General features: G+C 40.7%; 1 long non-coding RNA gene across 1 annotated transcript in view; it reads right to left on the minus strand.

Annotated features, from left to right (window-relative positions):
• Positions 1 to 2,429: 2,429 nt before the first annotated feature.
• LOC139011606 (uncharacterized) overlaps positions 2,430 to 26,593 on the minus strand; it is a 37,281-nt gene continuing 13,117 nt past the window's right edge. Inside the window, exons 2-3 of the long non-coding RNA XR_011471605.1 lie at positions 6,765 to 6,813; positions 2,430 to 2,706 (exon numbers count right to left, since the gene is read on the minus strand). This is a non-coding gene — a long non-coding RNA (uncharacterized lncRNA). The remainder of the gene's footprint in view (positions 2,707 to 6,764; positions 6,814 to 26,593) is intronic.

Genomic DNA, 26,593 nt, shown 5'->3' on the forward strand with positions numbered 1-26,593 from the left:
TCCTGAGGGTTATTTGGGGCAATCAACAAGTTATTCTGCAAGACTTGTTCTCAGGCACAACTCCAATTTTGTTTAATGAGAGTTTTACTGAAGGCCCTTAGAACATGATCTTTTATTATGTAGATAATCAGCAGAACCTGCTCATCCCTTAATGCGAGCAACTGAGATGGAGGGCTGTAACAGCTGAGATAAAATCATAGCTTTACTATGTAGCCCATTAGCTGGGTAGAAACTGCATCCTGAGGTCATAAGTAGTTATTAGCTAGTTAATGACAACTGCAGTCTAATCATTACATTTACATCTGATGAATAGGGATGAGGCCTTCTTTGCCTTTTCAGCACTCAAACTATTTACTACAGTGTTTTAATACCTTGGGTGGTACAATTTGCAAAATTGAAAAGACCCATCATTCCCCCTACCTCAAAGAAACATAGTAAATAAAAATAAATGAAAAAATTAGGTGGGTTTTCTCAGACTATTCAGCCTTACATTAATATCTGTCATCTGTGTATTCCTAAAGTGCTTCAATCTCATTGGAGATGGGATTGAAACTAGAACCAATGTGCTAGATATGCAATCGTGTGACCCTGAGTGAGTCATTTAGCATTTCCAAGATTCAGTATCCTCACCTGTTACATGAGATTGCCCAGCTCTTTCTTACAGATCTTTCATGCTATGGCACCAAGACTGTATATTCTGAATGACAATAACAAATTAACACTTAGCCTTGGTATGTTCTCTCTTGGGCTACTTTTTAAAACAAATATTTCTTGCATTGTCCTATTTTCCTAAATGGTCCCTGAAATTGAGAAATGTAAAATACTTGTTCAGCAATAACCTTTTTTCTCCCATTGTAGACACAAATTAATCCACAATATAGTTTTTGGTGGATTTAACCCCAAAGATATGTATTTTGAGCCTGTTTTCCAGTTTGTTTAACTAAGGGCTTCTGCTTTAATTGGAGCTATTTGGACTAGGACATAATATTTGCTCGGGCAGGCTTCCTGATCAGTATAGAAAACAAAATGTGATCCACAAATATTGAAAGGTACACGTGTTCAGAAGTCTTAGGTTTAGAAAGAAATTAGGTCTGAAAACATTAGCGTCAGGAATGGAAAGTTAAGCATTGTAGTAATAGTGAACTTGCAAATTCTGAGAAAGCCCATGTGTGAGTCAAGCTAATTTCCCTGAGGTTCAGGAAGGTTTTGTGGTACAGGTAAAGAAAGCTAAGCATCAGAGTGTAAGACTGCTTTGTTAGCTTGGAGACAGGCAAACTTAGACACACAGCAATCTCTCTGAGCTCCTCTGAGCTGTCAGTACCCATCTCCCAGGGCAGATGCCTGTGAGGATAATGCAGGAAAAGCATTGTGCAGAGCCCCTGGCACGTAGTACTTCACCAAGTACTAGCTGCTGCGTAAGCGGCCGTGGTGGGTGTCAGCATTGTGCAGAAAAATGCCACCGCCACCAGATTTGGGATCATAAAATCCCTGCTGCGAGTCTTGTCAATTACTGCATGGAATAGGGTTAGCGGCTACGTTTGTGAACACATTTTTTTAACTGAAAAATGGATTTCAGGAGCATATTCATTTTTGTGGTACTTCATTGGTCAGTCTAGAACCTGAAATGAATAAGAATGAGTGTGCTTTGTAAATTGTAAAGCACTCTGAAATTGTTCTTGCTTTGCCTGCAAAGCATGCACCCACAGCCTTGGCTTCTTCTCCGTGAGCGGTTCCTACGCCTCCTTCGTGGAAGGCTGCCACTGCCCAGGGCCCCCAGAACTTCACCTGAAATGACTGATTAAAAGTGCCCAGTGATTTGCTTGGTGAACCACATGCAGTATTGTATTTGGAAGGCATGGAAATCTAATCAGATTTCCTGACTCGTGAGACTGAGCAGCACCAAATATGATTTTTCTGAGCATCTCCCTGGAGCGGCTGATGGGCCAGTGTTGAAATGGTGTCAGCCTGGTGGCACGAGCGGGTGGGGGTGGTCAGGTGGAGCAGAGGAGAGAGCAGTCGATGGGAAACCCAGGAGCCACGGTTCATGGTGGCCAGCTGACTGCCTTTACAGCTTCCTGGGCTGTGTGATGGTCACCTCTGAAAAGGGACTCATTCTGGAGGAATGGTCAGCAGCTGGCCGTGCTAGTGAGACAGAATGGTATTAAATCCTTTTATGCAGTAAGGATGAGGGAGATAAAATGTAATGTACATTTCAGAGGGTAATCTCATTCCAAAACCAGTGCCTCTTGCCACCTTAGTAAATGGAGAGCCCATTATCTGCTCCAAGGGGAAGGAAAGGGGTCGGCAGATGTAAATTGCTTTGTCAGGTGTGCGATTTGCAGGATCCGCTGCTCCAGAGTGATAGCAGCTTTCTTTCCATATTAGTTTATGTGTGGAAACAAACTTCCGAAGCTTGGCCTGAACCCCATGGGTACTTTCAAATCAGTGGCGGCTACCCAACTTTATATCACAAGAAAGAGTACCTTCCTAAGCTCAATGCCTTTTATTTCTAAACTTTCCATTTTTTTAAGACTAGGAGTTGCCTTCAAAGGCGGTTGTGTATTGTGGGTTGGAATAATGAGAGAGCTCATTGTACAACCAACCCACTTACAAGAGCGAACGTGCCATTCTGAGTTTTGGTACATTCCTTTTTATTCAGCCATGTCACAGAGAGGCCACGAGTTCTGCTGAGGTATTCAGGAGCCACTGTAAAGCAGGAAGAGAAGAAAGAGAAAGGTCACATAGGATGGGCAGCCTCTCGCTCCAACCAGACCCAGCCCCCACTGTAATCATAGCAGCTCAACTTTTGTTGTTCACTGTAGTGTGGCTCCTCACAAGGTGTGTTTTGTTGTTGTTAAAAGAGGGACTTAGATGTTGAGAAGAAAAAAAAATTATTAAATTTATTGGGATGACATTGGCTAATAAATTCATATAGGTTTCAAGTGTGCAGTTCATCTATATATAACAATGTGTGTTTACCACCCAAAGTCATTTCAAACTTATTGAAATATGTTTTGTAGCCTAACAGAAGGTCAGTTTTAGAGAATGTTCCAGGTGTATTTGAGAGGAATAGACTTATTCTAACCATTGTTGGATGGAATGTTCTATAGATGTCTTTTATGTCTAGTTTTTTGTTCAAATTTTCTCTTTCCTTATTGATCTTGTTTTATCTATTACTTAAATTGGGATATTAAAGTCTACAACTATTATTGTTGAATTTTATAGCCTTCCCTGTATATTTTTGATAAATTTTTATATCATTATAAAATACTAGAGGTTCGGTGCATGAAATTCGTGCACGGGTAGGGTCCCTAGGCCTAGCTGGCGATCAGGGCCAATCTGTGGGGCAACCAGCAGGGTGATCAGGGGGCACCCGGCCTGTGGGCTGGGGGCAGCTCCTGCGTTGAGCATCTGCACCCTGATAGTCAGTGTGCATCATAGAGACTGGTCGTTCTGCCATTTGGTCGATTTGCATATTAGGCGTTTATTATATAGGATTGTTCTTTATCTCTAGTAACAGTCTTGTCTTAAAGTCTGTTTTGCCTGATATTAGTATAGTCACCCCAGCTCTCTTTTAGTCACTGTTTGCATATTGTTTCTTTTCACATCCTTTTACTTTTGGCTTATATGGGTGATAATATAAAGTATGTGTCTGATAGACAACATTCAGTTGGATTAAGGTTCCTTTCAAACCATTTTGCTAATCTCTGCCTCTTGAGAAATTAAGAAATTCAAATTTAATGGGATTACAGATAATGTAAAATTTACATATGCCATTTTCCTATATAATATTTATAGGTATCATGTCTTTTATGTGTCCCTCCTCCTCCATTACTGCCTTTCTAGTGTTAAATAGATATTTCTAATGTATATCTTCATCCCCTTATAATTTTTTTTACTGTTTTTTAGTTATTTTCTTAGTGGTTGCCTTGGGGGTTATAATTTTCATGTCAATTTAAAATAGTTTACATTAATCAAATTTTATTTCAGTACTATACAAAAATTTTGCTCCTAAATAACTTCACCATGTTCTTTGTGCTGCTATTGTCATACAAAGTAGTTCTGTACAGAACTACACATTATGCATTCATGTTGATGGGTACATAATTATTGCTTTATGCAGTTTTCTTTTCAATCAGATAAGAGGAAAAAAAGAGCTACAAACAAATAGATAAATTATCAAGGGGAGGGGGGGGGGTTGTACGTATATATGTAGTTACCTTACCAGTATTTTTATTTATGTGGATTAGAGTGACTTTCTAGAGTGCCTTCATTTCAGCCTAAACGATCTATGTAGTCTTTCTTGAAGGATAGGTGAAGTAAGTGATGAATTCTGTCACTTTTTGTTCACAATTCTTATTCTTGGAGGATGGTTTCTCTGGGTATGGAATTCGTGTCTTCTTAGCATTTTGAAGCTGTCATCCCACTGCCTTCTCCACAGTTTCTAGTGACAAATCAGCTGTAATTGTTATTGAAGATCCTTTGTAAATGATCAGTTACTTCTCTTTTGCTGCTTTTAAGAATCTCTCTTTCTTAGATGTTTGACAGTTCAGTTATTGTGTCTGAGCTTATATCTCTGAGTTTATCCTTCTAAGAGTTTATTGAACTTCTTAGATATATTTTTATGGAGCATTTCTTCAACTATATCCAATGTCTTGGCTTCCTCAAGGACAGTCTTTGTTGAATACTTTATCTTCAACATAATATACAGGCTATAGTTTTTTGTGTCTCTGTTTGTCTCATGTTTTGTTTTGTCTTTCCTTTCAAGTTGGACATTTAAAATAAATGTGGAAACTCTGGAAATCAGATTCTCACCCTGCCCAGAGTTTGTTGTTTATTTTTTTAGTGACTTTTCTGAATTAATTCTTTGTTGTGTGGGCACTGCAGCCTCTGCTCACTTTGATTAAATGCTTGGATAGAGATTTCCTTAATTTCTTGGACCCGATGAGTCTCCCAGCTGTTGCTGAGGAGCTCTGTGTATGTTGGGGCACACCTTTAATGCTCTTCCAGGCAGGTAACAACCCTCACTTAGCCTCTTGCTTCTGCTACAGGGCCTTCCCAGGTGTTTCTTGAGTGTTTACATAGCCCTGCGCATGCGCACGGCTTTCCGGATTCTGCAGAATACATCAGCACTTTGCAAAGCCCCCTTTGGACTTATTCCCTAGATTTCCTTTTAATTAAGCTTTTTGGTTAGCCTATTATTTGCCCCAACTGTTATCTACTGCCTCAAATACTGAGCTTCATTTCTATCAAATAAAGATCGCCTTGTTAGTGGGGTCTCTCAGGAAATCACCAAACAGGTCAAACAATGATAAATTCTCTATTAATGGGGTTTTGAAAGAGCTCCAATCTCATCCTTTTCCCTCCAGTGGCTATCAGTTTTTACCATGATTGCAGGCTGTGGGTTTTGAAGGCTGCTGTGGTGCAAATAGGGCAAGTGGAAATGCCATAATGCTCACTCTTCTTACCTAGATTCAGCTGTTGTTTTAAAATAAACATTCCTATGGCTTCAATGCTACTTAACTTTTTCGGAACTCTGGAAATGAGATTCTGACCAAGTTGCTACTTCTACAGAGGAGGAGATCTTCTGACATCTTTCCTCTGCCATTGTTGCTGTTGTCCTTTGTCCTTCACTTCCCATGTACTTCTTCTCTGGCACCAGTGAAGTTAGGTGCTCACAATGATAATGCAAAATGGACTCTCCTTTACTAAGAGCAGGGACTGTAGGTCACTGTGGGATCCAACGGATGACAAAGTCAGCTTACAAAATGAAATGAGCCAGCCAAGTCTGTCCTCTGAGGAGCTGGGTGGTGTTCTAGTGTGTCTGAAGCAGGCCTCCGGTTATTTGGGTTCTGCAGCCTCTTAGGAGGGCCTCCAGTTCAGGCCAAGATCAGCCACCATTTGTGCTCGGCTTGGGACCTCCTGGTGGGAGCTACATAGTAATCTGTGGTGGGTTGCTGCTTGGAGATGTTTGGGAGAGGCTGTGTTATGGACCATGGCTAGCTGCCACTAGTACCAGGCTTGGGACCCCTCGGTGGGCACTATGATATGAGCTGAGTTCAGCCACCACTTGTGCTGCTGGACTCATGGCTGCTTACTTGAAGCTGGGTTTCAAGCCGACACTGCCTACAGCTATGCCAGGCTTGGGGGCTACCTGCTGGAGTGACAATTCAAGTTGAGACTGCTCAAGGCAGGCTTGGGATCGCTGAGCCAGAGGCACAGGGCATGCTGAAGCCAGCCCCTTCTTGTTTGGGGTTTGTGGACCTTTGAAAGTCTGCCACATGAGCTTTGGGGGTGCTTTCAAAGAAAAGCCACTTGAAGAGGTTCAGTCAGGCACCTGAGTTGGGTGGAGTGAATGGTGTTACTCAGGTTACTGAATAGCTCAGATTTGATGCCCGCTGAGTGGGAGGAGCATTTAACAAAGGAGTAATGGTGCCTGCCAGCATTTCCATCCCAGGAGAGGGCTACCCCTGCAGTCCTCAGCCTGGAGCCAAAGGGGCTGAGTTTTTAAACAAGTGATTCTGTGCACAGGCCCCTAAACAGGAATACCTGGGACTCCTGAAGCCTTCATCTCCTTGGATGCAATCCTCACTTGTTTTCACAGCCAGGTGGTATGTGGAAACCTTTCCCCAGCACTGGTGCCCTTGCCTAAGGAATCTGGTGTGGAGACCTCTGCTGCCAAGATACCCCTCTGATTCTTAATTGCCACAACATTCTTAATGTTGATGTGTTTGTGGGAGGTGGTGATCACAGTGATTACTCACTCCGCCATCTTGAACGGAAGTCCACATTTCTTGAAGACGTTGAAGGAGTCTGTGGGAGAAGCCCAAAGGGCTCAGTTAGATGGTGGCAGGAGCTGAGGTAACCAGAGTCACATGGGCATTAGGGTCTGGAGGAAAATGGGTTCCCAATGACTCCTGGGAGAATAGAATATATTTCTATTCCTGTGTCTGGACTTAGCACAAGACCCAAGCAGGAACAATATCTTCACTGACCATCACCCAGCTATGAGCTCTCCTTGGTCTGAACTGGTCTTACCATCAGCACTTCTTTTGTGTATTCTCTGAATGTGAGACCAGTGTTCTTCAACTAAATACCAAACCTCTGGCATGCAGAGAGCAGCCTTAACTATACAATTTCTTATAATTATTGACACTCACCACCTGTACATTTTAAATGTACAGGTGTCTAGCAGGTATCAACCTCTTCTGCTATAACACATGCTATTTCAGTGAGTGACAGTGTCCCATGGGTATCTCAGGCCTTGATGAGGCCTCAAAATCGATATAACTCTGATGAAACCTTGTAAGTGCTACAGTAATCAGCACAATTACTACTGATGCTCCAGCCATCATTCCCCACCTAAGGTGGTTGTGGCATAGGTGCTGTCCGTTAAGGGTGATTCTCAACATCCTAGTTCTAACTCTCTTCCTTTCTCATCCTGTTTAGAAAGCATGTCATAGTAAGAGTGGTATACTTTCAGTGATTACCCTGTGTCCATACTAATCATTTGTTTAAATCATTTTTAAATGTCACTTCTTTGCAGTGAGGAAACATTATTCAAGAGCCCATCTCACAATTGTTAGAAAACATCAGTGCCATAACCACACATTGAATGCTCCCATGGTGGGAAAGTTGAGGAGATAGACCAGAGTGCCTACAGATGACGTTTTGCATTGGTGACCTGATCTGCTTGTTATCAGTAACCTGACGTTTTTGGGTAGTGACTTGAACACATTTCTTTATACCTGGAAGATTTTTCTTTTACAGTCACTACGCAAATACATTGGGTTTGTATTCTGGCTTAACAACTTAATAGTTTTGTTTTTTATAGTTTGGCAAATTAGTTAATTTCTCTGTCCTCAGTTTTCACATCTTTAAAAATGAGCCTAATTATTCTGTATATATCAATGTCACATGCTTAGAACAGTGCCTAGTAATGAATAAGTGCTCAATAAATCTTCATTGCTGGTATAAACATCACTATACTCACAGGTCATTTTATGATGCAGATGTTTTTTTTCCATATAATGTCACTAAGATGTATTTCATAGGCTATAGCATACATTTTAAGTTGCTTTATTTAGAAATGGAAGATTTTTCACAGAATCATCCATAGTATCTCTTTGATTTTTTTGGTCCCAGTATTATTGAGATATCTAATGGACATATAACACTGTGTACTTTTAAAATGTACAAAATGATCATTTGATACATGTATGTATTATGAAATGTTTACCACCATAAGGTTAGTGAACACAGTCTGTACTTCAAATAATTACCATTTTGTTGTTGTTGTTATGGTGAGAATATTAAGGCTCTACTCCAGTGGTTCTCAACCTTTTGGCCCTTTAAATACAGTTCCTCATGTTGTGACCCAACCATAAAATTATTTTCATTGCTACTTCATAACTGTAATGTTGCTACTGTTATGAATCGTAATGTAAATATCTGATATGCAGGATGGTCTTAGGCGACCCCTGTGAAAGGGTTGTTCGACCACCAAAGGGGTCGCGACCCACAGGTTGAGAACCGCTGCTCTACTCTCATAGCAATGCCCCTGTGTACAATACAGTACCAGTGACTATAGTCACATGGTGTCCCTTAAGTCCCCAGAACTCATTCATCCTATAACTGAAAGTTTTTACTCTTTGACCATAATCTTTGATCTCTCTTGATGAACACAAATGTGATTGTTATCTTTATCCTCATTACCACTGTTATAATTAATACCACTTATTGGGTGCTGGTCTAAGCACTTTGTACATATTAACTTGTTGAATCACCCTCTAAGGTAGTAATATTATTACCTCGTTTTTGCAGATAAAAAAAATGAGGCACAAGCTATTTTAGAAACTTAAAGGGCTAGTAAGTGCCAGAGGGATTCTCCATTCCCAACTCTCCTGGCTTCAGCAAAGCACACATAACCTCTGCACTCTACACATCTCACAAGTAAACAGAAACATTATAACTTCAGGGGTTACACCTACAGTTCCTATCCAGGGAGCACACTACCCACATAGAAGATGAATCTGCGACCGTGATGTCATGTCCACCAATCTCTGGTGACAACAACTATTAAGATTCAGTCACCCAACAAATGTCACTTAGCAGTGTTTCCAACAGTGGCCTAAGCTCTGGGGGATAGCAGTGAAGGAAACAGACAAAACCTCTGCTTTCAAGGAACTGGCATCTTATCCTCGTTTAGGAGAGCAGGCATAATGCCAAGAGCATAAATAAATGATGAGTTATGTTAACGGACAATCAGTGGTATGAAGAAAATAACTCAGGGAATAAATTTTGTGTGGATATGTGGGCGGTCAGTTTTAAATAGTTAGAGACAGCATCACTGAGATGGAACCATGTGAGCAAAGACTTAAAGGAGGAAATGGGAGCAAACCATATGGATATCCAGAGAAAGAGGATTGTGTGCAGAGAGAACAGCAAGGAGACCTAGCAAGGAAGCTATTACATCTCAGAGTGATTCAGAGATGAGACCAGAGATTTGGAGGGGGAATTGGGCATGTCATGTAGAGCCCTGTAGACCTTTGCAAGGGACTTTTTGTTTTCTCAGTTAGATGGGAAGCCATCAAAAGGTTTTAAGCAGAGGAGTGACAGGATCTGACTGGCAAATGTTCAAGTATCATATGACAGGTGTATTGAGACTGGGATGCGGGGTGAAAGCAGGGAGACATGTAGGAGGCATTTGCAGTATTTTAGGTAAAAATCTGCTGCTGACATTGCTAATGGTAGGACCAACACTGGTGATGAGTAAGTAGTGAGAGTCAATATATACTGAAGATGGAGCCAATAGGATTCTGGAAAGAGTACAGGTGAAGTATGGGAGAAATGAAGGAGTCAAAGAGGACTTCATGGTTTTGGCTTGAGCAACTGGAAGGATGGAGTTGCCATCAACTGAGATGTAAATAATTGCAGATTTTGCAAAGAATTGGGGGGCGGGGTAGATGTCAGCAGATGAGTTTGAGCTATGCTGAGTTAGAAATGGCTATTCGGCACTCAAAGGAAAATATATATATCAGGAGGGTTTCATGCTGAAGGAACAAATTCTAGAGCAGGGGTGGGCAAACTTTTTGACTCGAGGGCCACAATGGGTTCTTAAACTGGACCGGAGGGCCGGAACAAAAGCATGGATGGAGTGTTTGTGTGAACTAATATAAATTCAAAGTAAACATCATTACATAAAAGGGTACGGTCTTTTTTTTTTTTTTTTTTTTTTAGTTTTATTCATTTCAAATGGGCCGGATCCGGCCCGCGGGCCGTAGTTTGCCCACGGCTGTTCTAGAGTCAGCTCTAGAAGAGAGTAAGCATAGACAGAAAAGAGAAGTCACCCTAGGAATAAGTTTCCATGACTTCATAAAAATTCAGGGAATTGAAGAGAAACCAGCCAAGGATAATGTGAAGGAATGGGCAGTGAACAAGGAAGAATACCAGGAGAGTATATATTTCTGGCAGCCAAATGTAGAAAACATTGCAAGAAAGAGGGAGTAATAGTGGTCAAATGCTGCAATGTACAGGTGACCATTAGAGGAACAGTGTCCGGAGTGGTGGGATAAAAGCTTCATCAGAATGGGTTCAGAAGAGGATTAGAAAAGAGAAATTGGAGACAAGAAGCATTAACAAGTCTCTTAAATAGTTTTGCTATAAAAAAAGAGCAGGAAAATGAGGTAATAACTGAAAGGGAAAATGAAGTCAGCAGAGGTTCTTCAAGGTGGGGGAAACCAGTATTGTGCATGCTGGTGGGAAAGATCCAACAGCGAAAGGGAGATACATGTTTCAGGAGGGAATGGGGCCTGGTGCACAGTTAAAGGTACTGGGTTTTCATGAAAGTACAGAGGGCTCATTTCAGGGGCAAAGATCTGGGGTCAAATCTCAGCCCAGACATAGACATGCCCTCACTAGAGATTGTTGTTCTTTAACCTCTGTGGTGCTTGAGAAATATTCAACACAGAACTCCATTAGCTGTTTTTATGAGACAAAATGAAGCTTAACAGTTTTGCTCACAACAAAAGAGAAATTTTGAGCAGCTGACTTCCCAGATTGGATTAATTGACTACAGCATGTTTGTCCAAACCTTGAGTTAATACGCCTCCCACTGCCATATTTTCCTACGGCACAATCAGATTTGTGCATTTTGCACACACTCTGCCTCATCCATGACATGGACTGCCCAGGAAAGTAATTATCCCAGCAAACTAAGCTGCAGGAAAAGATAAACTGCTTAGAGGATTAAAGCTGCATATTTTATATAACCTGATGGCGCACACATCCTGGTTCCGCTTGTTGCGTTGTCTCGGCCATCTCTCCAGGACATCTAGTGCTATAGCTTTCGAGCTTTCCCGTCAGCATCTTCCTGTCTCTGGTGGGAGACAGACGTGGAGAACATCTCCTCTGGCACCACTGTTCCCTGTCTCTAGGAGATGAGCTACAGGACACCCACCTCTCACAAAGACATGGGAATTATGTCAATTTAATAGGCTGGAAAAATAATTGAGAGAAGCAACAATTCTTCCCTCCCTCTGGGGAGAGAAAAGATGGAGTTTCATCAAGGGCTCCAGGGCCTATGAGCAGGTGTCTGTTATTCCCAGGGCTTTCTTATTGGCAACCTTTTTGTACCAAGGTTGATAAAAGAGGCAAGTAGTGTCAGGAGCCCAGTCAGAGCCTTTCTAGCTTAGTGGAAACTGGCAGTTGTGCGATGGAAAAGTGTGCTGATTAGATTATCTAGATCAGTAGTTCTCAACCTTCCTAATGCCGTGAACTTTTAATATAGTCCCTCATGTTGTGGTGACCCCCAGCCATAAAATTATTTTCGTTGCTACTTCATAACTGTAATTTTGCTACTGTTATGAATCATAATATAAATATCTGATATGCAGGATGTATTTTCACTGTTACAAATTAAACATAATTAAAGCATAGTGATTAATCACAAAAACAATATGTAATTATATATGTGTTTTCCGATGGTATTAGGCGACCCCTGTGAAAGGGTCGTTCGGCCCCCAAAGGGGTTGCGACCCACAGGTTGAGAACCGCTGGTCTAGATGGTTGTCAGACAAAATAGGAGAAAAGGGACCTAAGTGAGGCAGAAGAGATTGAAGATAGAAAGGAGGAAGAAAGGATAGAATCAGTAAGTCAGCCACAGAAGTCTAGAATCTGTCTCCAGAGATCCTGATGAAAATGATACACAGTCCTCAGATCAAGAATGAACAGGTTTTCACCTTCCTGGAGGCTGGGAATGGACAAGGCACCTAGCTATGTGCTCCTTTCAGTCAGGTGAGAGGATTCTCACCTGACAGGTGAGGTATTTTCCTCCTGTGCATTAGCAACACCTGAAGAATAGTCCTCAAGATTTCACATGTTGACTCTTTTCTTCACCTCTGTATTGACTTGAGTTTGTTCTATTTCCTCCTTGCTTCTTTTTTCATTTCAGCACCAACAATGACAGGCACACAGCATGTACTCGATTAATATAGGCTGCATGCTAAAGTCCTGACACAAACTCAATAATTTTGTGATAAAAACCAATACTTGCAAAATCCCCCAACTCCATTATGAGTTCACATATGCATTCCCTGCATTCTAGACTGGACATTTCCATGATTCTAGTCTCCAAGAGGACAGGGTGTCTGCACCCCCATACTCAACACAGCCTTGCACATCAAGCGACTACTGATTGAGCAAGTGGAACCCATTAATGTCCTGGATGATAGTGTACAAATGAGGAGGAGGAATCCAGATGAGAATATGTCCACAGACTGTGTCAATGTGCTTGCACTGCCCGCACGTAGACGGCATTGTCTGAAAGACCTACCTCTTTATGCTGGCAGAGCCCCTCCTCACCTGCTCACTTGCATCAGCTCAAACCCACACATTCAACATGTCCATGTATTCATCACTGAAACAAACTTATAGACTCATATGGCATGGAGAAGGTGGCATCCAAGATTACTCCAAATATGAAAGTTGACTGGAGGGTGATAGTAGAGAGACCAAGCATACTGGCACTAGAAATAGTGTTCCTTGGGCTGCCAGGAAAGCCACATTTGTTGTTTGGAAAAGGGAATGTAACTGTTTTGTTCTAGAGTTAAGCAGTGGAATTTATAGGAACACAAATCTACAGAAATTGAAGGTTGCTTTGCAATATAGTAAAGTCTTTCAAGGAATTGTTCAAAGAAGAACTAGGTGACTGTTAGGAATATCAGAAAGGATTTCAGAGGTAGGGGAATGATTCATTAAGATCTTTAAAATGCCTTACAACTGGAAAAGGCAGTATTCAGGAAATGTACACACAAAACTATGATAGTAAATTATTAGAAATCTATATATATGTAAAAGCCCAGCGACCGAATGGCAGAACGACTAGAACAACCAGTCGACCAGTCCCTATGATGCGCACTGACCACAGGGGGCAGATGCTCAACACAGGAGCTGCCCCCTGGTGGTCAGTGTGCTCCCACAGTTGGAGCGCTGTTTGGCTGACCAGGATGAGCAGCGCTCCCACAGCAGGCAGATACCCACAGGCCATGCCCCGCACGAGTCCATGCACCGGGCCTCCAGTATTATTATAAAAATTATTTACTAAGTAATATTTTTCAGCCCTTTATAGTAATAAACACCATCCTTGTAACAGCTTTTTGAGGCAGGCATAGTTCTTATACCCATTGTAAAGATGAGGAAAATAAGTTCAGATAACTTCTGCAAGGTCACCTAGGAAGGACTATCAGAGCTGAAATTTCAACCCAGGCAGTCTGACTCCGAGCCTGCAATGCTAGCCACAATCCTCACTGCCACTTCCTATGAGCAGTAAAGCTCTTTTAAACTGGAAAACTCAAAAGGCTTTTCTGTGAATGAATGTTTTACCTGTGACCTGGAGATAAGTTTGCTAACTGTGGAGTGGGGGGTCAAAGTCTTCTAGAACCAAGAAACATCACATGACCCTGAAAGATGGAGTGCTTGCAAAGAGCCAGAAGGAGAGAAAGAGATTCAAGTAAGATCAGAGTTTGGGATGGGGTCAGGTGACATAGGTCATGCTTAAGGACTTTGGATTATAACCTAGTACAATGGAAAGATCTAAGAAATGGGAAGGATGAATATACCATTCAGCCATTTTTTAGGTGAGGGGGAAAGGCAGGTGAAGGCAATACACTTCCCAAGGTCCTTAGAAGGCTGTTGTGAGAGTCCAGAGAAGATCAAGAAACACACTATTATTCCTGTAAGCTGTCATGATCGGGGAAGGGGGGGGGGGGGGGCGTGTTTGTTTCTGCCCATAACCAAGTCAAAGCTGAGTAGTTCTATAAGTAAGAGTTGGCTACTGAATGGCTGCGAAGACACATCGAAAAGAGTAGTAATGTAGGTTTTGAAAGAATGGCATTTGCAAAGACTCTGAGGAGGCAAAGAACATGAGATGTCGTATTCTCCAAGAGGCTGAAATTTCCTAATTAAAGGAGAGAGTGGCACAGAAGGACGCTGAAGGATTAGTCTGGGGCCAGAGGATGTAGGACCTTGTAGGTATTTTCAGAATTTTAAATCTAATCCTAATGGCATTAGAAAGCCAAGGGCCAATAAGATCATATATATGAAAGTTATAGTCTTACTTTGCAAGTCTTAAAGCATGAACAGTTATGTTATTTACATACCTTACATGATATTTTCCATTAAAAATAAAAGCCACCTTTTCACACCAGCATACATAAAAAGCTATTCTCTTACATAAACACACCATTGTTATCACAGGCAACAAAATTAACAACAGTTAACTAATGTTGAGTTTCCTATAGTTATGTTTGGCAGAGAAATAAAAGACTGAGACTTATAGAAAAGAGAGCCCCAAATATTACAGAAAGCCCTATTTATTTGATAGAAAACAGTCATTTGACCCAAACCTATCAGAACTGTAAGGTGCCACAGAATTCCTATATTTTTAAAACCCTCATTCTTGGTGAGAAGACATGTCATAAGCTATTGACTTACCGTTACATACATGGGTCTAGCGATGATGTTTCTGATCTCCAACTCAGCCCAACACCGGAGTGGAGCAGTGGGAAAGCTTGAGGATTCTGCCCAGTTTTCAAAGGCCAGAGGGAATTAACCCAGGCCAAGCTCTACCAAGACATACTGCCTCTCCTGCTAATCCATTTTTTGCTACATCAATCTGAATTGTAGCATGGTATCTACATGTTTCATGTCTATCAACATCCCAGAGGGATTCCAATGGCATGATTAATGCCCATACATCCATCGCAGCTCTGTAACAAGTGGCTAAAGCCAGACATAATTTAGGGTCCTGGACTGAGTCCTGAGGCGTTCGTTAAAGCCAGTATTGTATCCGTGGGCCGGATGGGAATATTGCTTATGACAGTTTAATACAGCTGCAGTATTATAGCAATTCATCTTCAGACATCTGCACAAATGCCCTCTCTTTCCACCTCTCTAAATGCCACAGTGAGATATGTTTATAGGAGCCCTGAGAAAGGCCCATGGTACAGGATAAAGAAGAGAAATCAACCATTGCTATATTACCTCCAAGTTTCAGTAGATGTCAGTTGAACATAATAATAAATCAACCAACATATGTACATTTCAACATATACGTTGACTTAGAGCCTTCCTGTCTTCCAATAGGCCAGAGTATATATTCTAGATAACTTACTTGGGAATTCTGGACCCCCCATCTTCTGTCCTCACAGTCTCTCTCTGTTCATGTATATCTTGTAAACTATAGACCTATATTTCCAAGTCCTTATGGGCCAACACCTGGCACTTTGTTGGAAGATTCTTATATGACTATTTCCTCCATGTGAATGTTCTATGAGAGCACCCAAATCAGGGGACCACTATTTGGTTCTGAATGCAGTAATTTATTCCACCCTGACTCCCCTTCAAGGTCAGAACTAGTGGAGAAAAAACGTAGGTGGAAGCCAAAAATATTAGCATATTCCTGGTAAAGTTGGTTAGGAGAAGGAGCCCTGGGATGGGCTCCCAGATGGGATTTCTCACCCCCTCAGATACCCCAAATTATATTTAACTGCCTAGTCCCATGCTGAGTAGCACAAGCATTGCAGGAAGTTCTTGTCTGATTTCCACAAGAAAGCAGATGATATTCTCTTTGAAGGGAGAAGGAGAAATTCTGAGAGGGAAAAGATAGGCACTTTCTCTGGAACACATCCCTAAGTTCCTGTTTTGAAAGCCAGCAGGAATGCAGGGAAATGGAGAAAATGGTCCTCTCTCCCAGCCCCAGACGTGCCCCTCAAGCTGATCCCAGTTCATGGATTTCTTTGAAAATCATCATCTTTTACCACGGGGCTAGAAACCTGGAATTTCAACTTCAACCTACTCCTCTCCTTCTGCCCAACACATACAATGAACTACTGGGCTGCAGAGATTTTTGCCTCAACAATTTTCATGATTGTTTTCTTCTCTTCTGACTCCTTGTTACATAATCACTGGCAGCCCTCATCCCTCTGAATGGTGCCGCTGGTCTAGTAGTTCAGGGCATAGGTTCAGAGTCTGGCTCCATCACTTACCAGCTGGTGGGCCTGACCTAGGGGAAGTTACATAATGTCTCTGAGTCTCGGTTTCCTTGTCTATAAATGGAGAAAATAATGGCACTAACCACAGGATTTGGGTGAGAGTTAAAGGAGATACATATAATGCAAATGAAATCCTTAGAGTAGCACCAGGTACCTTGTGAAATCTCAAAAATATCAGGCACTAGTATCATTGTTTGTTTGTAATTACTATCTTGGGAAGTTGAAAAGCAAGTTTGAGGGCAATAGTAAAATCCAATTTTTATACAATGAACTGTGTGTGGACATGTATATATTTGATATGTTTTCATTGTAGATAAAAGTATGCAATGATAAATACCTAGGTCTTAACACTGATAGCTAAGAGGTACAGCTGTGGGAGGGTGGATGTCATTCACTTTCCCTGACACATCAATGCCCCATGTGATGTTTTACAATGAGCATGCACTGTTTGCCAATCAAAGTAAAGGGAGTGTCCCACATCAGCTTCTAGCATTCATTTACGTCCGTGGCTGGCAAACTGCGGCTCTTTGGCCCCTTGAGTGTGGCTCTTCCTAAGCCTTAGGAGTACCCTAATTAAGTTAATAACAATGTACCTACCTATATAGTTTAAGTTTAAAAAAATTTGGCTCTCAAAAGAAATTTCAATCATTGTACTGTTGATATTTGGCTCTGTTGACTAATGAGTTTGCCAACCACTGATTTAGGTTGTTTGTGTTTTTAGAATGATCAGATTCAGAGATTTAGAAGGAGTAATCCCCTACTCAAAATTTTGCCTCCAGAATGAAATCCAAGTAGGTTTATACAAAGCCCTTCCTAATCCAGCATCTGAATTTACTCCACTAATCTCCTCTACTACCAGTTCCTTATTCCTCCTGGTCAAATCTTTCCCATACTTTCCCCCTTCACCATGCAGGAAATCTCTCCCCTTGAGCATTCCATCATTCTTTATGCCATGATGAAGTACCTTTTCCCCTGCTGTGAATGCCCTTCTCTAATTCTAGTCTGTGAGGTGCTTTTTTTTCTTATATTACAAGAAAATGTGATCATTTGCCCATCTTTTCAGTCTGGCTCCTGTGGCCTCTAGTCTCAGTTGCCTTACCCATTCTTAGCCAAGGTCCTACAGAACACTCAGTGGTGTACGTGGTACTTTGAGGTAGATGCCAGGCCTTTATAAGGCACCAGTGGTGCTCACTTTGCTACTCACAAGACCTTTCCCGCTTAGCGGTGGTCCTGTTTGGAGTCCTGCAGATTAAGTCTGTGATGAATGGTACTGTTGGCCATGTCATATTGATCACCTGAATATATCTGAGATAGTGCATGACTTCAAGGAAACTGTCATCCAATTACTTTTCTAAATGTGAGTATTCAATGGAATACTACAATGCAGTAAAAAAGAAGGAATTCTTACCATTTGCAACAGCATGGATGGAACTGGAGAGCATTACGCTAAGTGAAATAAGCCAGTCAGAGAAAGATAAATATCACATGATCTCACTCATTTGTGGAATATAATGAACAACACAAACTGATGAACAAAAACAGATCCAGAGACAGGAAGCATCTTTCAGACCGTCAAACCTCAGAGGAAAGATAGGGGAGGGATCAACCAAAGGACTTGTATGCATATAAGCCTAACCAATGGACACAGATACGAGGGGGGTGAGGGCATGAGTGTGTGTGTGGGGGGGGGGGGGGGAGAAGGACACATATGTACTACCTTAATCAATAAAGAAAAAAATAAAAATAAATAAATAAATGTGAGCATGATTTTGCTTATGAAGAATCACCAAACTACATATAATCAATAGCAAGTATGGTTGTTGTGGAAAAATTTGTTGTTTTTTTTCTGGGTAGTCATTGAGGAAGAAGAGAGGGAGAAAGAAGAGTATGTGGGTATGTTGTGATAAAAGAAGAGAGTATGTTGTCAAATTGCAATCTTCTTTTACAAATGCAGAGATAAATTTTGAAAACTTACAGTTGAATTTGGTCAGATGTCCAATAGCACAGGAGAACATGGTTTAAAGTAAACTATATTAATACATTTGTAATAGTATTCTACATCATAATATGTAGTAGTATGAAATTTATAAGATGGTCCTATATGGTAATGCAATTTGAATGGCTTTATGCAAAGATGTGCAATGTTTTGTAATCATTTAAAGCACAAATGTCATTTTAAGTTCTATAATGTGCTAAACTGGTAAATAATGTACCAGGGTGGATTGAAAACTAGTGTATTTTATGTTTGATTCTTGAATCTTTAAAGAGATGGAGGGGGGGGACAAACAGAAGAACCTGAAGCAGAATATTAATGAAGTCCAATGTAATGGGTTGTTTTGGGTTTTTTGTTGTTGTTGTTGTTGTTGTTGTTATGATTAGTGTTATTTGGGTTCTGTTAAGAATTTTTTGTTAGACCATGCTCTGTACATCCAGGTCATGAAGTTGTTCTATTGTATATTATTGTGTGGGAACTTGGTTGCTGTATTTCTGATAATTTGCGAGTGACCAGAGACCAAACTGACTTTGTGTGTGTGATGTAAGGTAGGGGATGAGCTGTGTTGTTTAAGGCAATTGTACTGGCACTGTGCAGGTGATGTTTTTGCCACTAGAATGCACGTGCATGAATCGGGTAACTGCCTATGTATCCATTGGTTTGAGGGTTCTATAGGGTATTCCATTGTCTATATATCTATCCCATATCAATACCATTCCTTATAATTTCTGGTGCTAGAGAATTAATTTTGATGTCTGTAAGCACACCTCTGGGACTCTTCAGGGGTTGGAATCAGTGGCAATTTCCATGGAAAAATGCCTGCATTTTTATTGGGATGAAATAGAGAAATGATACTGGCAGAACAGTGGGCATTGAATTCATGAGTATGAAGTACCCTTCCTTATGTAGGTGTTCTTGTATTTCTCTCAGTAATATTTTGTGGTTTGGATGGGTTTTGTGCATCTGTCGGTAGATGTCTTCCTAGAGATGTAATGTTGTAAGGATTCTAATGTGAATGGTTTCAAATATGTATTTGCTAACTGTTGTTTGTGTATGAAATTGCAATTGATTTGCATATCCACCAACTGCACTGTAGTCACTGAATTCTGACGTATCTGAAGTGTAGTTTTCATGGTCTGGTATATGTATACACATGAAGATGCTTACAGATAACTGGCAGACAGCAGCATGTTATCTGAAAGTGATGTTAGCGTTGCTTCCACTCCATTTCTATACCCTAACAATTACATATGAAAATACAATTAGGAAAGCTATTCCATTTTCAGTTGAATCCAAAAGAATCAAATCCATAGGAAAATAGTTAGGAACAATAAAAAGTCTCTATCCTAAAAACTACAGAATGTTGCCCACCACAGTTACAGTAGATTTAACTAACTGGAGAGACATGCCAAATTCATGGACTGTGAGACTGAATATGGTGAAGATAACAATTCTACCCAAATGCTTCCATAGGTTCCACACAATTCCTACCACACTTCTGGGATGCTTTCTTTTAGTCTTAGAGTAATGAGGGAAATGGACAAGTTGACAGTAATAGATATATGAAAAGACAAAGGACCTAGAATAGCCAAAACAATTCTGAAAGAGAACAACACATTGAAAGGCCAACACTATCTGATTTCCAAACTTACTATAAAGGTACTGCAATCACAACAGTGCAGCAGGCGCTGACATAAGGATAAACATGCAGACCCACAGGACAGCAAAAAGTCAAGAAATCACCCTTACATTATGCTCATGTCAAGGGAAAGTCTTTTCAACAGATGATGCTGGGCTCATTGCATATTCATACACAAACTTGGGTCCTTACTTACCCAAGAAACTGAACATGCATCATAGGCAGAAATGTGCAGCTACAAATGTAAAACTTCTGAAACAAAGCATAGCACACATTCTTAGACATGACACCAAAAACTTAGACAAAAAAAGAAAAGATAAACTGGATTTTCTCCAAATAAAAAACCTTTATTCTTCCAAATATATCATTAGGTAAATAAAGAAAAAAGCCACAAACTAGGAAAACAGCCACAGACACTTTGCAAATTATATGTCTAATAAATGACTTCTATCCAGAATACATAAAGAATCCTTACAACCCAATAAGAACCTGATTACATTTTTACATGAGAAAACTTTTAGAGTCTAAATTTCATTACAGACAATATATAAATGGCTTGTAAACACAGGGAAAGATATTCAATATGATTAATCATTAGGGCAATGCAGATGACACTATAATGCAACCCGTTATACCTTTATAAGTATGGCTCTACTCAAAGAGATTGCCAAGATTAACTGTTGGCAAGGATGTGGAGAATCTAAAAACCCCATAAGTTGCTTATGGGAATGTAAAATGGTACAGGCATTGTTATAAATAGAGTTTCTTAAAATGTTCAAGATATACTTGTAATATGACCCGGCAATTCAACTTCTAAGGAGTTGCTTCAAATAAATGAGACAGGTGTTTCCATTGACAAGACTTGTACAGGAGTGTTCTAGCAGCACTATCCCTGATAGCCAAAAGTGGAAAGAGTCAAAATGTGTATCATGTGATAAATGGATACATGAAATCCATACCATGAAATACTACTCATCCAGAAACAAAACAAAACAAAAACTACTGACTCATTCTACACACGGATGAATCTCAATACCATGATGCAAAGCGAGAGAACCCAGACATAAGAGTTCAAATACTATCTACTTTTATTTTACAAATTTTCCAGAGAAGGCCAATTCACAGACACAGATTGCTGGTTATCTAGGATTGGAAGTGGGACTAGGAGTAGTGATTCACTGGAAGCAAGTAGAGGGAATTTCTCAAGAGGCTAGATATGTTCTGACACTAAATTAGGAAGTTGCCCAACTCTCTGGGTTTACCATAAACATTCAATGAATACTTTTTAAAAAAATATATATTTTATTGATTTTTTACAGAGAGGAAGGGAGAGGGATAGAGAGTCATAAACATCGATGAGAGAGAAACAGCAATCAGCTGCCTCCTGCACACTCCCCACTGGGGATGTGCCTGCAACTAAGGTACATGCCCTTGACCGGAATCGAACCCGGGACCCTTGAGTCCGCAAGCCGATGCTCTATCCACTGAGCCAAACCGGCCAGAGCTCAATGAATACTTTTAATGGTTGCATTTTATGTTATGAATATGGTACCTCAAGGAAGCTGGGTAAAAAATGCACTGCCAATGTCCTACCACATCATATGCACCCCTTCAAAATCAGAAAAATTCATTTGAGGTGAGAGAATCAGAATAGTGGTTTCCTGAGAATGTGGTGGAGACTGGGAGTGACGCAAGGACAGTTTCTTGGGTGCTGGAGATGTTCCATCCCTTCACCTGGATGGTGATTGCATAACTATATTCACTGGATAAACATTATTCAGGTGTCTGACTTAAAATGCATGGGCTGCCCTATAAGTGTACTTGAATACATCACAAAATAAAAAACAAATAGGACATTGATTCATGCTAGTAGAATCCTTTGTGGTCTATTCCTTAAATTTCCTCATACTATCAGTTCTGCTTTTATATGGGGATATTCATTAAAAAGACTGATGAACAGTATAGCTTGAAAATACAACAAATCTGGCCGCGCATTCTCCACACCTTCATGTGCCAGAGAGCAAACCCTTTCCAAACTCAGTTGGCTTCTAAGTGAAACCTGGGCTTCTCGTACATTATGAAGACTTATATTTCCTCTCTGTTAAGAACTCAAATTCAGAATTCTTGCCTTCTCAGAATACCATGAAATTAATACTGACACACTTTCCAATTGGCATTTTAGATATCCTAGCTCTATGTAGCACTTTGAACTATCCCTGCCCTCCATAAAGCCATGAAGGGAACATAGGGCTAGTGGTGGCAGCAGCCATTGGGGATAAGGAAAATCATGCCAGGCTGTGATTTGCAAGGATGGGTCCCTGTTAGGAGCTCACTTGTGGGGCTGGCCATGTCACACAATTTTTATGATTTCTCCCAAAGCTAGAAGTCATCAGAATGCAGAGAAGGTCAAATGAGATGAAATTTTTTGGGATGCTTGCCCATGCATCCAGTGTCACCCAAGGCCACTTCTTGGCATTATTAACAGTGGCAAATAAACAAGTTAGAAAATGTAACTTGTTTTCCGTTGCACAGCTTTTACAATTGAGGTTATAATGAGTTCCCTGAAAAGTGCCTTATCTGCAAATATTGGTTTTCTCCATTTGGTTTAGAAATGGGTTCTCTAATGATCTGTATTCCAAATCAGAATTTGATTTGATCCCGGGGCAGTGTAATTCTGCAGAAGGAGATTAGATAGAAATGCTGAAGTCCTCACCGTTATTTCCACCCGACACACCTAAGACGGACAACACACATCGTGGCCATTGACATTATTCCATAGGTTGAGAGGGTGGGCAGGGGTGGGGAATGGTGAGAGCACATCTTCCTACAGAACTGGACTAGATGCTTTGGGGGCCAAGGAAATAGTGATTTAAGGCCAAGCCCTGCTCTCATGGAAAATTCCGACCGACCCTCTTAGGGATGCTCCTCACAGAGAACGACCAGAAAGATAACAGCTGACATTTCTCAGTCTATAAGACAGCCTTTGTGCTAAGCACTCAACTTACATTTACTCCTAATAAGTCATCTACACAGAAATTCATGTCATAGAGTGCCCTTGCATATAGACTATAGTCCTCCTGCACCTCTCTATCTACAAGGCCCTGTGTGGTCTGTCTCTCTGACCCGGAATTTGCCATTCTTCCTGGGGCTTATGAGTTCAGCCACACCGGCCCAAAGCTGCTCTCTTCACTCTCATTCCTAATGATCATGAAATAGGATCCTTTGGCTCCTAGTTCGATGATACCTCTACAGAAAGGCCTTTCCTGACCATCCCCTCTGAAATAGCCTCAAAATGATTAAATCATTGGGCCATGGACACAAAGGGGCAAAGCAGAAATTTGAATCTACACCTTTGAAAGTGGGGGTCAAAAGAAGACAACATTGAAAGAGTCAGAGTAGAGGCTTCTCTTTACACTGAGAAAACAATTTTCATTGAAAACTCTCAGGTTCGAGTTGAGGCAAAAAAATTCTTCTTCATGCTGAGTTGGGTTTCTTTTTCCACTTAGTCAAGAAATAACTACAATTAATATAATGAAATAATGCCACATTTCAGAGTGACGGGAAGGTAGGAAGTTGTGAAGATGAAAATGAAGGACATTTGAGATCTTGGACCTGTTTTTGGGAGAGCTTCATTATTTCTCCTCATTACAGTAATTGTTGGTCTAAGGCAAGATCTTTCCATCAATGAGACATTGAAAACTGAATAAACATACTGCCTAATACCAAGTGATGGAGGCAAAAGGTGGAATTCTCACCCACAAATAGCTATTCCTTTTTTAAATTTCCCAGGAGCACAGGGTTATCCAGCTGCGATAATTGCTAATTACAAGTAGCCAGACCAGCACCCCAATGTTTCTAAGGGTCAGCCATTGATTAGATTCCCGGCTCTTAATTAAATGTCACTGAACGATTAACTCATTAATCCTCAAGCCTTTCTGGAAGAGACCCTAGCTCAATATAGGAAACTACTGCTCAATAATTCCTCCACAATTCTTCTCTTTTGCATATAATCCTTTGGGGGAAACTTTCGTGAGTCATTCTTTTTTCCTTTCTTCTTAGCAGCCTTCTTCAGCTTTTGTTTCACTTGCTAATGACTAATGAGTGTGCTCCCTTCTTTGCTAAAGGTATAGCATGGTTAATTTAATGTTTTCCTCTGCATAGGAAATTTCAGGTGGGAATGTCTAGGACCAGGAAAGCACAATGCACATTGTAAGAGCTACTTACAGACTAATTGGGGAGGCAGTAAAATCGAACCACACGGGTTCACAACCCCACTGCGCTGATGACCACCTATGTCACATCTTGGTCAAGGGACTTAATCTCTGACTTCCCAATTGATCCCTTACTTATAACACTTGGAAAAGAATACTATTTATCTCAAAGGGTTGTTGGAAATTAGATAACATATATGAAAAGCAGGTAAACATCTGCCGAATCTTTTATAGATGTTTTTAGACTGAGCCTAATAAAAAAACTAGTAGGGATATGAGACTACAAACCTCAGTCTCTTGCCTCATCTGGCTTCTCCTATGGATGAGGAATATCCCCATTTTCCTTTGGGACAGAGTTCAGAAGAAGCTGAGGCAGATCCTGCTAGCCTGGAAAAGACTACATCTCATACTCAATCCCATTGTAATCTTGGAAACTGTGACATTTTATCTAATTTCCTCTGGAATCCACTCTCCCTTCTCACAGAACTTTGCTATTCAGGATCACCACTGCTCTAGACCTGTTGCCAAATCCGTGTTCCATGGCCCTTCCCATCTTTCTTGCCCTTTCCATAGCATTGCATATGAAATCAGATCCTCCTGGATAACACACGGCCCTGGTTTTGCTTCTACTCCCTTTCATTTTCATCCCCTAGGCTTCTTTCTCCCCTTCTTGTGGGACTAAGCCATGCCTCCATCCTCTTTTTTCTCTACACTCATCCCTATTTTTTTGTTTATAAATACCACCTAGATGTGGATGACTACCAAAAGTACATTCCCCTATCCAGAATCCCCTCCCAAAGGTAAGCTTGTTGAAATAATAGCAGCTCTCCCACTGGTGACACACCATCTTCATTTTCCATTCAGAATGCTTACAATCTTTTCTAGTGCACCCCACATGGATGGCCTCAGGGCAAGGCAGATTTCTTATACAACTCAACCTGTCATGTGAGAAATGCCCATGTGACAATTTTTCATGGTTTTCACACTTGTGTAAAGGCCATTCTCGAAACAGGCAGTGGTCCTCAACCTTCCTAATGCCTCGACCCTTTAATACAGTTCCTCATGTTGTGGTGACCCCCAACCATAAAATTATTTTCGTTGCTACTTCATAACTATAATTTTGCTACTGTTATGAATCGTCATGTAAATATCATATGCAGGATGTATTTTCATTGTTACAAATTGAACATAATTAAAGCATAGTGATTAATCACAAAAACAATATGTAATTATATATGTGTTTTCTGATGGTTTTAGGCCACCCCTTGTGAAAGGGTCGTTCGACCCCCAAAGGGGTCGCGACCCACAGGTTGGCGACCCACAGGTTGAGAACCGCTGGGTTAGAGAAACTGTAGCCTAGTGAAGAGGAAGAGTGATTTCAGCTAGGATAAAAGGACTGGATGAGGGTACCATGAACATCAAACATCTTCTTGCTCAGCCACACACCATAGATGTTTTAAACTCCTTTTGCTTTCACGGCTCTGTTATGTCTATTAATATCTATTATGGATGGTGAGGAACTGAAAAAAATGCTGCAGAGAAACCAATCCTTATCATCCACAGCAAATGTCCTATGAACATGGAACATTTCTATCACCCTTGAATTATAATACCAGATTGCTATTGCTTTACCGGCTCTTTTATTCATTTAATAGTCATAGTTTCTCTCCTTTAGAAGAAGAGAACAGTTAACTCCATCTAAAGACTCTGGATTAAGACATTAGAGTAGCCTCAGTTTGCTTAGCTGTAAAATGGGAAAATAACTCCTCATAATCAAAGAGTAAGATAAATACTGCATTAAAAATGTGGTATTGCTGCCCTGACCAGTTTGGCTTGGTGGTTAGAACGTCAAACCTCTGACCAAAGGGTCTGGGTTCAATTCCTAGTCTAGGACATGTACCTGGGCTGCAGGCCCAATCCTGTTCAAGTTGTATATAGATGACAACCCATTGATGGTTCTTTCTCTCTAAAACTAAATGGGAAAAAATACCCTCAGGTGAGGATTACTATATATATGTATATATGTGTGTGTATATATATATATATACACATATACACACACACGTATATATACATACACACATATGTATATATTATTGCTTATTAAAGTGAAGTGTTATGAACATATAAAAACATAATTTGTAATTATGCATGCAACCCCATTTTTCACAAGGAACCATGGAGTAAGCCAACATGTAGT

Source organism: Myotis yumanensis, unplaced genomic scaffold, assembly GCF_028538775.1.
Source record: "Myotis yumanensis isolate MYYU_CA2020_CCGP unplaced genomic scaffold, mMyoYum1.0.hap1 SCAF_5, whole genome shotgun sequence".
NCBI classification, from domain to species: Eukaryota; Metazoa; Chordata; class Mammalia; order Chiroptera; family Vespertilionidae; genus Myotis; species Myotis yumanensis.